The 14,231-nt window shown below is 40.9% G+C and overlaps 1 long non-coding RNA gene and 1 gene segment (V, D, J or C); both read right to left on the reverse strand.

Annotated features, from left to right (window-relative positions):
- LOC131923898 (Ig gamma-1 chain C region secreted form-like) overlaps positions 1–14,231 on the reverse strand; it is a 549,642-nt gene that overhangs the window by 275,582 nt on the left and 259,829 nt on the right.
- Positions 1,088–3,759, reverse strand: LOC131923910 (uncharacterized). 2 transcript variants are annotated; one of them, XR_009382747.1, is made up of 5 exons: positions 3,655–3,759; positions 3,241–3,385; positions 2,933–3,123; positions 1,684–1,831; positions 1,088–1,305 (listed from the first exon to the last, which is right to left on the reverse strand). It is a non-coding gene; the product is annotated as an uncharacterized LOC131923910 (long non-coding RNA). The 2 variants fall into 2 exon arrangements; XR_009382748.1 differs by having other exon boundaries at positions 3,241–3,433.

Here is a 14,231-nt window from a genome sequence, read left to right on the forward strand (position 1 = left end):
TGAGGCTCAGGGATGTCACCAGCTGCATTGTTCTCCTAGTCTCCATGCAGGAGCCTTCCCAGGATCAATGGCGTTCCACACATCCCATGACAAGCTAGACCACTTGGTCAGTGTTTGTTCTGCTGTGCACACATTGTGTGAGGACTATGGTGGGTGTGAAGCTTTCCAGGACTCATGGATCACTGACCATGCCTGACTTTTCTGTTTAACTTGAATCCTATACTGTTTCAACCATAAAACCCAACTGAGGCTCTTTCTGGGTCTAGGGAGTCCACATTTCAGACTTCCTAAATTATTTAAGAATCTTATCCTGATGCCCACAGTGGAGTCAGTTCTTCCCTGTGTGATGATCTACATCTGGATTGGGTCAGAGTATATCCCATATTTAAATATACACATCACAGTTGAAAATACTGTTTTATATTTGAACAGTTCAAATATGCCTACACAGCACACATGTGGAGAGATTTTCTGGGAAAGTGTCTGTGATGTGCAGAGGCAGCCCAGACACAGGAATTGCAGCCATTCATGTACTTCTGCTCCTGCTCAGGGAGACTCTGAACTCCCTGCTTTCTCACGGCTCCTGAAGTTCATGAGGACAACCTGCAGGGAGGCTGTGTCCAGCATGTCTCCTCATGTACATTTTTGACACAGTAAAACTTGATTGTAACATCTTTCAGACTATCCATGATGAGGTACAGAGTATTCTTTAAATTGTCTATGGATATGGTCAATTTGTCCCTGACAGATTTGGATATTTTATCGAAATACCAGTCTCACATGTATGAGATCCACTCCAGCCCCTTCCCTGGAGTCCGGCAGATGTAGTGCATGTAGTAATCACTGAAAGTGAATCCAGGTGGTACACGGAAATTATTGGGTTACCCAAGCCTGCAACAATCCTCCTGCAGACTCCACCAGCTGGACCTCTCCCTGGACACCTGCAGACACTGAGGATTCTGGTCAGGAAACTCTCACACATGTCTACCTTCCCTGTCACCCATGTCCACTCACACACTCAGCATGTCTTTTTTTTGTTGTAAATTGCCTTTTAAAGAGCAACAAGGAAAACCCAGCTCAGTCCCAATTCCATGGTGAGTGGTCTTTGTTCAGTGTTTATCATTGAATGTGCAGACCTGGGAATCTCACACTGGGGTCCTCTGCTGGAGATGCAGGTCCAGGTTGGACTGGTTTGCCTGAGCAGAATGAAGTCCTATGTGCATAGTTTCCATCTATATATGTTCTCTTGATGTGGGCTCAAAAGGGAGGCTATGTTCAGGGCAGATCTCACAATCATGGTGGGCACTGTAGGAGTGAGAGAATTCAAGAATTCCTAACCTGTAATGTGGTTGTGTCCCACAAATATTCAACACTCCCACATCCCAAATCTCATTCATATCATTATAGCTTGTTAGATAACAGAGTTACATATTTACAGTTCAGCAATGAAGTCTGGTTCTTAGACAATCGTGTTTACGATTATAAAACACAACAATGTTATTTTTCTTCAGAAGAATGTCTGAGACATGGGAGCATCATTTTCTGTAACTCTTCTATAGAAACTGAGGGTGGTCACAGGGATTCCTGCATTCCTTCCCACCATTTTGACATTTCAAATTGCCCCCTTGAGCAATATCAACATCAAATGTTCCCATGCCATGTCTTATATTCATTATATCCTACCATTGTTGGTTAATATGATATTGAGACTGCTGTTCTCAGATCTGTAGACTCCTATGGTATAAGGTGGGGAGCACATGACCTCAGAGTGTGGCCTCATCAGAAGGCTCCTTCTTCATCACATCCATGCATCTGTCCTTGGATGTACATCCTTGGGTATACAGAAGGCACCAAAGAGCAAGGAAAACTATACAATATAGTTCATAACTCACAGATCTGTAAACTAGCAACATAAACTCTTGGGCTGTTCACTTAGGTCAAATATATATATATATATATATATATATATATATATATATATACATATATATGTATATATATATCTCATAGGCTCTTGTGACATGAAACAATGTTGATGATTCCTCTATCTACAAATAGGACAATATGGAAAGTGTCTCAGGAACCTGAGATGACTACTAGGAAGCATCAGTGAGGTAGTCATTTGTGAAAGCCACACATTCTGGGACACCTTTCACCAACAATTTAGCTCAGCGGAGACACAGTCAAGACAAAGGGATGGTGTCTGTGATGAGAACCTGTGCCTTATGGATAACTCAGCCTCATTATTGGACATGTGGAAACACGGGAAATTAGTAATATTTAACTCCTCTCTTCATTTACTTTAGAGTAGCAACCTTCCATCCAGTGCTCTCAGCTCCCTCTCTCTCCTCCCTCTAAGGATTCTCATCTACTTTATAATTATAAAGAAAATACAAGAACTATGGTGCATGGATCTCAGAACGCATCCATTAACACAGATTTTAAAAAGAGTTAACCAAGGTCTCTTGGAAATAAGAGGCAATCACAATAATGGCCAGTCTCAGGCATCAGCCTGGCTGGACCACATTTACAATTACTGAGCCTTTCACTAATCTTGCTGTGGTTGTTGAGTAGTTGTGGGCATGATGCTAAAAGTCTCACCTTCCTCTTAGTCAGGAACATAGTCCTCGTACAAGTATATGAAACTGATGTTGGAAGGGGAGGACAGAGAAGATGAAATTGCTTTGCAGAAGCAGCCTTGACTCTTGTCTGCAATTTCCAGATGCTCTGTCTAATGACTGAACTTATGAATACACAGCCCCTCTCCTACCATTTCCACAGAGCTGATAGGAGAGCATAGCACCCCAGCCTCTGTTATAACATCACCACAGGTGAAACAAGTTTAAGGCCATCTGAGCTCGCCTAGATCAGTTCTCATGTGTCTTCATACTTTCACTGAAGAAAATAACATTCCCTGGTTTCCAATCCTTACCTGTTCTTTCATAGTGATGTCATCCATAGGATTCCACATGTCAGTGAGGAAACATCATTTTTTTCCAGTTCTCTGTAGGATCCAAACTTGAATTCACTGAGCTTCAGATAAAGGACCTAGTCTTGGATTTTAGTACAGGGACTACATAGCATGTTTTCTGGGGAGGGCGTATATAAGCCGTAGGAAGGATTCTGGAGGAAAGAAAATGGATGAGCAATTTAAAAGAAAATTCCTTAGGCTCATTAAATTCAGGGAAACTATATGAGTAAAAACATAACAAATAGATATTAAAGAAGAAAACTAAAGACCTGTCACCCGTTGAGTGGATTATGAGCTTCCTGCAGCTGCTGAAGCTCAGTGGGTGTCACTGCTGCGTTGTCCTCAGACTCTCAAGGATGGGGCTTCACACACATTTTCTTACCAGTTCCTCACCTGTGTCTGATGTGCACTTATCTTGTGATGATGAAGGAGAGAGTGAAGGTCACCAGGGTTCTTGGGTCTCTGACCATGTACAGAAATATACTCATTCACACATACTCGGGAACACACAAAGAGAGAGAGAGAGAGAGAGAGAGAGAGAGAGAGAGAGAGAGAGAGAGAGAGAGAGAGAGAGAGAGAGAAGACTGCAAGAGAAACACAATATAATATCACAGCACAGCACAATGGAAAACAGATAATTAAATAAAAAAATTTGACACTTCCAGGATAACTATAGATTATACCTGTAGAGAGAATCCTTGAAGGTAACAGGAGTCCAGCCCTCTATGTTTCTCTGAACAGGCCCTTCCAGGGCTCAGATCTCTGTGTGATCCCCCGCGCCCCCTGCTGGTCCTCATCACCCTGCAGGGAGGTTTGTGTCTGAGCTCACAGTAGCATTGTATCACTGTGACTCTGGTACAGTAATACATGGCTGTGTCCTCAGACCTCAGACTGCTCATTTCCAGGTAGAGGGTGTTCTTGGCATTCTCCCTGGAGATGGTGAATCGGCCCTTCACAGCATCGGCATATTTGATGTAACTACTGTCACCACTAATGTATGCGACCCATTCCAGTCCCTTCCCTGGAGCCTGGCGGACCCAGTTCATGTAATAGCTACTGAAGGTGAATCCAGAGGATGCACAGGAGAGTTTCAGGGACTTTCCAGGCTGCACTAGGCCTCCCCCAGACTCCACCAGCTTCACCTCACACTGGACACCTGAAAACAGAATTCTTGTCAGAAAACTGTCACAGAAGCCAAATTTTCTCTTTTTCTTGTCCACACAACACACAGCATCTTCTATCTACTAATTACCTTTTAATATAAAGGTAAGGAAGAACCAGCCGAGCCTTAAGTCCATGGTGAGAGTTCTGTGTTCAGTGCTAATCACTGAGTGGGAGGACTTGGAATCCAGAGCTGGGCTCCTCTCCCTGAGCTGCAGGGTCAGGGCAGGGCTGGTTTTCATGAGCACAGAGAAGCCTGATTTGCATATTGTCCAGCTATAGCAAGCGCTGGAGTTGGACCTGGGAGAAGGCAGTGCTCAGAGACTATTTAAGACATCAAAGACATTGATGACAGACATAGAAATGGCCACAGTTTTGTAGTTCTGTATGGAACCTTTCCTCACTTCATATAGCTATCTTTTGTGCAGGTGGTCAGAACATGCTGAGTTTCCACACTGTCATGTCTTCTTAGAGAAATTAAAAGCACCACACACAGGTGTGTTTCTGTCTAGGAGCTCAGTCTTTCCCACTGTTTGAGCTGGACATGGCTTCTCCCATACGTGGATCTTGGACAGGGTCATACCTGTCTGGAGAGGTTAGAACTTTTTGCTTGTGACAGGAACACTTTGGAATTAACTGAATTTCACATATTTATGAGACACTGCTGTCATCAGGACATAAGAGGATTACATATGAGACATCCCTTGTCACTGCCTCTCTCCTGCCTCGTGGTTGCTATGGAGACATTCCTATCTGCAGCAAACTCACTTGTTCTGAACCCTGAAATTCTCTCTGTGATTCCTTTAAACTCCCAGTTTCCATTATCTTCTTCCATCTTTACACCAGGAAACACATGATTGTCTTATGTTGTGTTAGGAAAGTTTTCATTCCCCAATTAATACAATTAGCATAATTGGGGCTTTTGTTTCCTTCCTACTCATTCTCATTCTCTCCCCACACCCCACTTTTGCTTTCCCAGTCCAGCACTACCTTGGGCAAGTTCCCAGTGCCCCTCACTTAAGATGGCTTCCCTCCCTAGGGCTCCTGTTCTAGTTCCACAACCTACAAAACAGAAGCCGGCACACCTAACACACACAATGTAGGTTCTGTATATGACAGAAACAGACAGTGTTTGTCCTTCCCAACCTTGTTATATTGTTTGGCACATTGATTTCCAGTTCCATTTGTGTTCTTCCAAGTCTCAGAGAACACTGAAGAAGAGGAGGCAGAAAGATTGTAAGAGGTGGAGCATGAGGAAGAGTGCTGTGAAATTCTGTCTACTGGACATGACACGGTTCTCACATTCATGAACTCATCATGCTTATTGTTTTCCATGTAAGCTGTATCAAGAACAAAACCCTATTGTAGATTAATTGTAGATCTTACCTTTTACTGAGGGGCTGTTGTATGTAGATAGTGACTAGAGAGACTCCATGCAGAAGACTTCCCAGGATAAATGACTTTCCACACATTTTATGACAAGCTAGACAATGTGGTCAGTGTTTGGTCTGATGTGCACACCTTGTGTGAGGTCTATGGTGAGTGTGAAGCTCATCCATAACTCATGGTTCACTGACTATGCCTGCTCTTCCTGTTTTACTTGAATCCTATAGTGTGTCAAATATGAAACCCAACTGAGGCTCTACCTTGAGTTTAGAGGAGCCCACTTTTTAGAGTCCCTAAATTATTTCAGAATCTGATCCTGGTGCCCACAGCAGAGTTAGTTCTTCCCTGTATGATAGTTCCCATCTTGTTTTGGACAGAGTGCATCCTACATTTAAAAATATGCACCACAGTTGGAAATACTGTTTTATACTAAAACAATTTAAATATGGCTATAAATTATAATTGTAGAGAGATTTTCTGAAAAACTTTCCTGTGAAGTGGAGAGGCAGCCCAGATGTCAGGAGTCCAGCCCTTCATGTCCCTATGCTCTTGCTTAGGAGGATTCTGAGCTCTCTTCTTTCTCACTGGCCGCTTATGGCCATAAGTACAGCCTGCTGTGTCTAGGCTCATACTAATATGTCCTCAGTGTGTACTGCTGATATAGTAATACAGTGTTGTGTCACCAAATTTCAGACTCTCCGTTATGAGCTACAGAGTGTTCTTGCAATTGTCTTTGGGTATGGTCAGTTGTTCTATGACAGAGTTTACATATTTTAGGTGAACACCAGCCTCACATTTATTAGATCAACTTCAGACTCAGTCCATGTAGTAATCACTGAATGTAAATCCAGATGGCAAAGCGGGGAGTTAGAAGGTCACCGCAGGCTGTTACAATCCTCCCCCAGACTCTACCAGCTATACCTCTCACTGGACACTTTCAAATGCCAAGGATTCTGATCAGGAAACTGTCGCACATGTCCACCTTCCCTCTTACTCATGTCCACTCACACCCCCAGAATTTCTTCTTTGTCATAAATAGCTCTTTATAAGAACAACAAGGAAAACCCAGGCCAGTCTTAATTCCATTGTGAGTGTTCTGTCTCCAGTGTTTATCAATGAATGGGCAGATCTTGGAATCCTAGGGTGCACTCCTCTTCCAGAGCTGCAGCGTCAGGACTTGGCTGGTTCCCGTGAGCAGAATGATGTCCTTTTTGCATATTTTCATGCCTGTATATGTTCTCTTGACTTGGGCTCAAGGGAGCCTATGCTCAGTGTAGATCTCACAATCATGGTGGACATTGTATGAATGATGGAATTCAAGAAAACCTAACCTGTAATATGGTTGTACTCTATAAATATTCAACACTCAAGCATCCCAAGGCTCATTTATATCATTGTGGCTCTTTACATAACAGAGTTGTGTGTTTGTAATTCTGAAAGGAAGCCTGGTTCTCAGACAGGCAGGTTTAAGGTTATATGTTGTGGCAGATTTGATTGCAATGTCACTCCAAGACCACCAATAAAGGTAAACCTTGATTCAGAGGTCAATCCAAGTAGCTGCTGCATCTGGCACCCAGTGTATGGCCTTAGATCACGCCAGTGCTGCAAAGCTGACACCACTGTGGCCAGCTTCACCCCTCACCTCAGACCCTCCCAGTCAGTCATGGGCCTTTCCTGCTGCAGTCTCTTTGAGGCAGTCTCTGGCCACAGCCCACCCTCCTGGCCTTAAACACTATAAGACCTTGGGACAGAATGAGCAGTCCACCGCCAGCTGGCTCTGTCACTCAGGTCACCCTGTGCCCTTGTACACCTTGTGCCTAAGCCTGGCCTTGCACTGCCTGTGCCCTCTGCCCATTTGTGCAGTGACAGCCAGCAGTGGTCTCCTCGTACTCCCTGGGCAGCTGTCCACCACTACTCATGGCAGATGGCCTGGGAGCCTCCTGTACTATATCCCAGCTCCATGGGCTTTTCTACCCATTTCCCTAAGTTTGCATTTCAGGAGGTTCTCTGTACCTCCCTGCACAGAGGAGCATCCTGCCCTCCCTGCCCACACAGCTGAGCATCATCACAGCAGCTGGTTACCCCTGCACAGTTCTTCCTATGCTGTCATCATCAGCAGGTCCTTTTTTTTTTGAGACTGTGGACATTTGTAGGCTTCCTATGCTGCGTTATTTGGTAGTTATCAAACCACTTTTTTAAAGGATAAAATATGAATTACCAAACTGACAACAATTATGATCAGCATTATGTCAATCCCAGTTAAAATGGTTATCACTTCATTTAATTTTTGCATTTTCAAAGCATCCATTGTGGAACCATACAGAGTCTTGACTCTCTGTACCACAATATTGCTTACCATTTTTAACATGAGAAAGACTCTTTGCTTTTTGTAACCTAGTTCCCCCTTTTAGTATTCTCAGGTGTCTCTCCAGATCTGCTATTTTCTACAGACATATAAGGAAATGGTCTTTTTGTGGTCCCAATTCAATTAAAAGTTCAAACTAGCTTTGGAATTGAAGTTTGGCTCTCTCCTTCTCTAATCCCTAGCATGCTTGTTAAAAAGAAAATCCAAAGTCTGTCTCATTTCGAAGATCCAACTGGTATGGAACAGAAAAAAAAAGCAACCAAAATTAAAGGACTAATTTATTGTCACTAATTTCCTTTGATTTTATTTTGACTCGTTAAAACAATTCTTAAAGTGTAAATATCTTCTCAGTTCATACAATTAATACACACAATACACACATACACACACATAAATATGGATATATACTTTATTTCATTATATTAATGGTCATTTAGAATACTCACTAATTCTAGAATAAGATTCTTCTAACTTCCTGTAAATGATTTATGGCTTGAGTCTGAAGTAGGTTAATATGAGAAATCCACAGGAGTCTGTTTAAGGAGCATTAGGGAAATTTATTAAGGTAAATTGAGGAAGTACACTCATGAATACAGAATGGAGTAGACAGCTTAAGTCGTCCTCTGATCTGACTGGGAGCTAATCCACCTTGCAGGTAGCAGGGAGAAGGGGCTCCTGACTCTTCTCCCTTCCTTTTAAGAGTTCACACACAACAGCAAGAAGCACCACCTCTTTCAGGGTCTATAGCCCAAGGTCATGTGTGGAGCAAATACTGCTACATTTCCACTGTTTGTCTAAATAAGAAGGTTCTAGACATAATACAAAGTATATACAATAAGAATGATTATCAAGTATTGTCTAGGAAAAACAAAGGGTAATAACATAAAGGAAAATGAGACTACAACCAAGAATAACAACATCAAACCAGAAACTCATGATAATTGTCCAGAAATGACCAAATTATAGGTAGATGGTAAATTACTGAGATTACTCCAATAGCTGTCCTATCCTGAAGATTCTAACTTTAATATCTAAAATATTCTTTGCTAAGGTACGAGAGGATTATAACTGTAACTATCTAGTCATCAACCCCATCAAAGACCTGAGAAGGAAAATAGTATTACCTGTGAATACAGGAAGTGCAAGCAAGCAACTTCCAAAATTCTTGCAAGAATAGACAGAGATGGCAGCCTGGACAGTCACCTAAAGTTTCTCAGCATTGTGGGGCATCCAATTTGGCTAACAGACCATTTTCAGAAGCAGGAAATTTTGAAAAACCTTCTTACCTTGTCTTGGCAGATTTCAGTAGTGGCTTTTCCTTATGTCCTATTTGTCTGGAAAGGACAGTGTTCACACTGTGAGCAGCTGAGGTTAGAGTGATGGCTGCTGATGAGGCCATCACTCTTCAAATCCAAACCCCCTGAGCTATGTGTGATCATGATGACTCAAATCTCTGACAAGTGATAGAAATGAGTTCTTCTTGAGAGGAAAAATGAAACTGTTCTCTTGGATTTGGCAAACAGTGTCCTAACCTTTAATAGGAGTAGCGATGATTCAAACAGAATATTCATTAATCAAAATGAGGAATGTATTTCTGAAATATTAACATTTGAATCAACGCCTCATTTATACTACAGAAACTCTCACACTGTGTTAACCCCCAGCACTGCATGTGAATATTTCAAATATTTTATTTTTAATTATGTGTATATGCTTCTGTGTATTATGGTGCTAATGAAGGCCAAAAGAGGGTCTCAGTCCTTTGTATTTACAGGCTGATATGAGGTGACCAATGTGAGTGTCAGGAACAATAATCCTTCTTAACCACTGAGCTGCTTCTCCAGCACCTGGATTATCAATCATAACCTCACCTCTCATGTTTGCTGCAGCTCTGTTCACAAAGTGCTGAATATCACAGGAAGCTGGATAAACATGGAGGACATTTTATAAATGACAGCCAGAAAGCAAGAGAACATAAGGACCTCTTATCAAGTGGAACCTAAAAAACTGGTCTCAGGTAAAGTTGCATTGAGGACAGGGTGACCTTGGCTTTAACATTATTGAGAGAAGCATAATCAGTTCTATGGGAAGGATTATTACAAATAATAAGTTGAACGAATGTTGACCACCATTCATAACAACAAATTTTGTTTTTCAAAAAGGGAGAGAATATCTTACTAAGTATGCTCTCAAACAATAAAGTTATGGTCATTTAACACTGGACATGCATTTGAAAACATCCTGTAAGACAGGGTGAATTGTGAAGACAATTTTAACTTCAATTAAATAAAATAAGAAGCAGTTCATGTTATTATAAATGCAGGCAGGAAAGGAATGAGCACATTACCAAAACCTTGTTGGTTGTCCTAACTCACACAGTGCTCCACTGAGATTTCTTGAAAAATATCAACACAAACCCATGTTTTTTATTTTATACCATTAGATTATGGAGACATTTAATTACTATTTCTAAACTTTCTAAATTGTAAAAAAAAGTATTACATTATTGTTTGTCACACCATGTGTTTCATAACTATAATGTGAATCTATGATTTACTAAATTTCTGGGGTCCTTTAATTAATTAGAATAATGTAGAAGTCTCAAAATTTATAATTTGCCTGATGTGTAAATAATGAATAAGTTTATTAATCACTCAACCAACTGATTAATAAGAATGCTAATAATCTGATTTTAAGTGAAAAAAGACCATAACAGATTTGAAGCTGCAAGGCACTGTTAAATTTCATTTTTACGGCCCCGGACTTCCCTTCTGAAGCACAGACCCCTGGCAGACCCTGCATCTCCACGCCCTGCCCCCACCCCATCCGCCTGAGCCCCAAGCCTCTTCCTGAGACTTAGAGGCCGGCCCCCAGCTCCCATCTTGCCCCGGACTTCCCTTCTGAAGCACAGCACAGGAGAGAGAGAGAGAGAGAAAGAGGAAGAGAGAGAGAGAGAGGAGAGCACCCATCCTCCCCCGGACTTCCCTTCTGAACAAGAGCTCCCATCCTGCCCCGGACTTCCAATTTGGACAAGAGAGCTCCCATCTGGACAAGAGAGAGAGACTTCCTGAATCTGTCAGCTCTGTCTGAACCAAGTGTGCGGATAAGGCCAAGAACGAACCACAAGGAGATGGGCAGACGTCAAGGCAGAAACACATACAACAAAATGAATAGCAATACACCATCACCAGGCTCTAGCCCTCCTCCAACACCTAGACCTGAACATCAGAAATTGGAAGAAGCAGAAGAAAATAGCCTTATGAATGTCATCATGAAGAAGCTAGAGGCTCGTGTAGAGGAAAAGACAAAAAAAATGTGAAGAACGCTGTAAACAAGTAGAGGAAAGGGCAAACAAATTAGAAGAAATCAAAAAAGTCCTGGAAGAGAACAATAAAATACTGAAAGAAAATCAAGAAAAATCAATGAAACAAATGAAGGAAACAGTCCAAGACCTGAAAAGGGAAATAGAAAAGAAGAAGACACAAACAAAGGGAATGCTGGAAATAGAAAATCTGAGAAAACGATTGGGAACTTCAGATGCAAGTATAATCAACAGAATGCAAGAGATGGAAGAGAGAATCTCTAGCGTTGAAGATACAATAGAAGAAATAGATTCATCAGTCAAAGAAAACACTAAAGTCAACAAAGTCATGAACCAAAATGTCCAAGAAATTTGGGACACCATGAAAAGACCAAACCTACGAATAATAGGGGTAGAAGAAGGAGAAGAATACCAACTCAAGGGCACAGAAAATATATTCAACAAGATCATAGAAGAAAACTTTCCCAACTTAAAGAAGGAAATGCCTATGAAGATACAGGAAGCCTATAGAACACCAAACAGACTAGACCCCCAAAAAAAGTCCCCTCGCCACATAATAATTAAACAATTAAATGTACAGAATAAAGAAAGAATATTAAGAGCAGCAAAGGAAAAAGGCCAAGTGACATATAAAGGCAAACCTATCAGAATAACACCCGATTTCTCAATGGAGACTTTGAAAGCCAGAAGGTCCTGGACAGATGTAATGCAGACACTAAGAGACCATGGATGTCAGCCTAGACTAATATACCCAGCAAAAATTTCAATCATCATAGATGGAGTGAACAAGACATTCCATGACAAAGCCAGATTTAAACAATATTTATCCACAAACCCAGCCCTACAGAAAGCACTAGAAGGAAAATTCCAACCTAAGGAAGTCAGATACACCCTCAAAAACACAGGCAATAGATAAAGCCACAGCAGTAAACCCCAACGAAGAAAAGTACACACACATCACCACCAAAAAATAACAGGAATGAACAATCACTGGACATTAATATCCCTCAATATCAATGGACTTAATTCACCTATAAAAAGACATAGGCTTACAGAATGGATACGAAAGCAGGACCCATCTTTCTGCTACATACAAGAAACACATCTCAAATTCAAAGATAGACACTACCTAAAAATAAAAGGCTGGGAAAAGACTTTCCAATCAAACGGTCTTAAGAAACAAGCGGGTGTAGCCATCCTGATATCCAGCAAAATAGACTTCAAACTAAAATCAATCAAAAGAGATCAAGAAGGGCATTACATACTCATCACAGGAAAGATCCACCAAGATGAAGTCTCAATTCTGCACATTTATGCCCCAAACACAAGGGCACCCACATATGTAAAAGAAACATTATTAAAGCTTAAATCACATATAAAACCCCACACATTAATAGTGGGAGACCTCAACACCCCACTTTCACCACTGGACAGATCCCCCAAATTGAAACTTAACAGAGAAATAAAGGACTTAACTGATGTCATGACTCAAATGGACTTAATCGACATCTACAGAACATTCCATCCTAACAAAAAAGAATATACCTTCTTCTCAGCACCCCATGGAAGCTTCTCTAAAATCGACCACATACTTGGTCACAAAACAAATCTAAACAGATACAAAACAATTGGAATAACCTCCTGTGTTCTATCAGACCACCATGGTCTAAAGTTGGATTTCAACAACAACAAAAACTACAGAAAACCTACAATCTCATGGAAACTGAACAATACCCAACTGAATCACCAATGGGTTAAGGAAGAAATAAAGAAAGAAATTAAAGACTTCCTAGAGATCAACGAAAATGAAGACACCACATATCCAAACCTATGGGACACTATGAAAGCAGTACTAAGAGGGAAATTCATAGCACTAAACGCCCACATAAATAAGCTGGAGAAATCTCACACTAGTGACTTAACAGCACACCTGAAAGTTCTAGAACAGGAAGAAGCAAAGTCTCCCAGGAAAAATAGATGCCAGGAAATTATCAAAGTGAGAGCTGAAATCAATAAAATAGAAACAAAGAGAACAATACAAAAAAATTAATGAAACAAAGAGTTGGTTCTTTGAGAAAATCAACAAGATAGACAAGCCCTTATTCAAACTAACCAAAAGACAGAGAGAGAGCATCCAAATCAACAAAATCAGAAATGAAAAGGGGGACATAACAACAGACATTGAGGAAATCCAGAGAATCATCAGGTCATACTTCAAAAACCTCTATTCCACAAAACTGGAAAACCTAAAAGAAATGGATAATTTTCTGGATAGTTACCACATACCTAAATTAAATCAAGACCAGATAAACTATTTAAATAGTCCAATAACCCCTAAGGAAATAGAAACAGTCATTAAAAGTCTCCCAACCAAAAAAAGCCCAGGACCAGATGGTTTCAGTGCAGAATTCTACTAGATCTTCAAAGAAGAGTTAATACCAGTACTCTCTAAATTGTTCCATACAATAGAAACAGAAGGAACATTACCAAACTCCTTCTATGAGGCTACAATTACCCTGATTCCCAAACCAAACAAGGATACAACAAAGAAAGAGAACTACAGACCGATCTCCCTCATGAACATTGATGCAAAAATACTCAATAAAATACTGGCAAACAGACTCCAAGAACACATCAAAACAATTATCCACCATGATCAAGTAGGATTCATTCCAGGGATGCAAGGATGGTTCAACATACGAAAGTCTGTCAATGTGATACACCATATAAACAAACTCAAAGAAAAAAACCACATGATCATCTCACTAGATGCTGAAAAGGCATTTGACAAAATCCAACACCCCTTTATGATAAAGGTCTTGGAGCGATCAGGAATACAGGGAACATACCTAAACATAATAAAGGCAATTTACAGCAAGCCAACAGCCAACATCAAATTAAATGGAGAGAAACTCAAAGCAATTCCACTAAAATCAGGAATGAGGCAAGGCTGTCCGCTCTCCCCATACTTATTCAATATAGTACTTGAAGTTATAGCCAGAGCAATAAGACAACATAAGGAGATT

This window comes from Peromyscus eremicus, chromosome 14 (assembly GCF_949786415.1).
Source record: "Peromyscus eremicus chromosome 14, PerEre_H2_v1, whole genome shotgun sequence".
Taxonomy (NCBI): Eukaryota; Metazoa; Chordata; class Mammalia; order Rodentia; family Cricetidae; genus Peromyscus; species Peromyscus eremicus.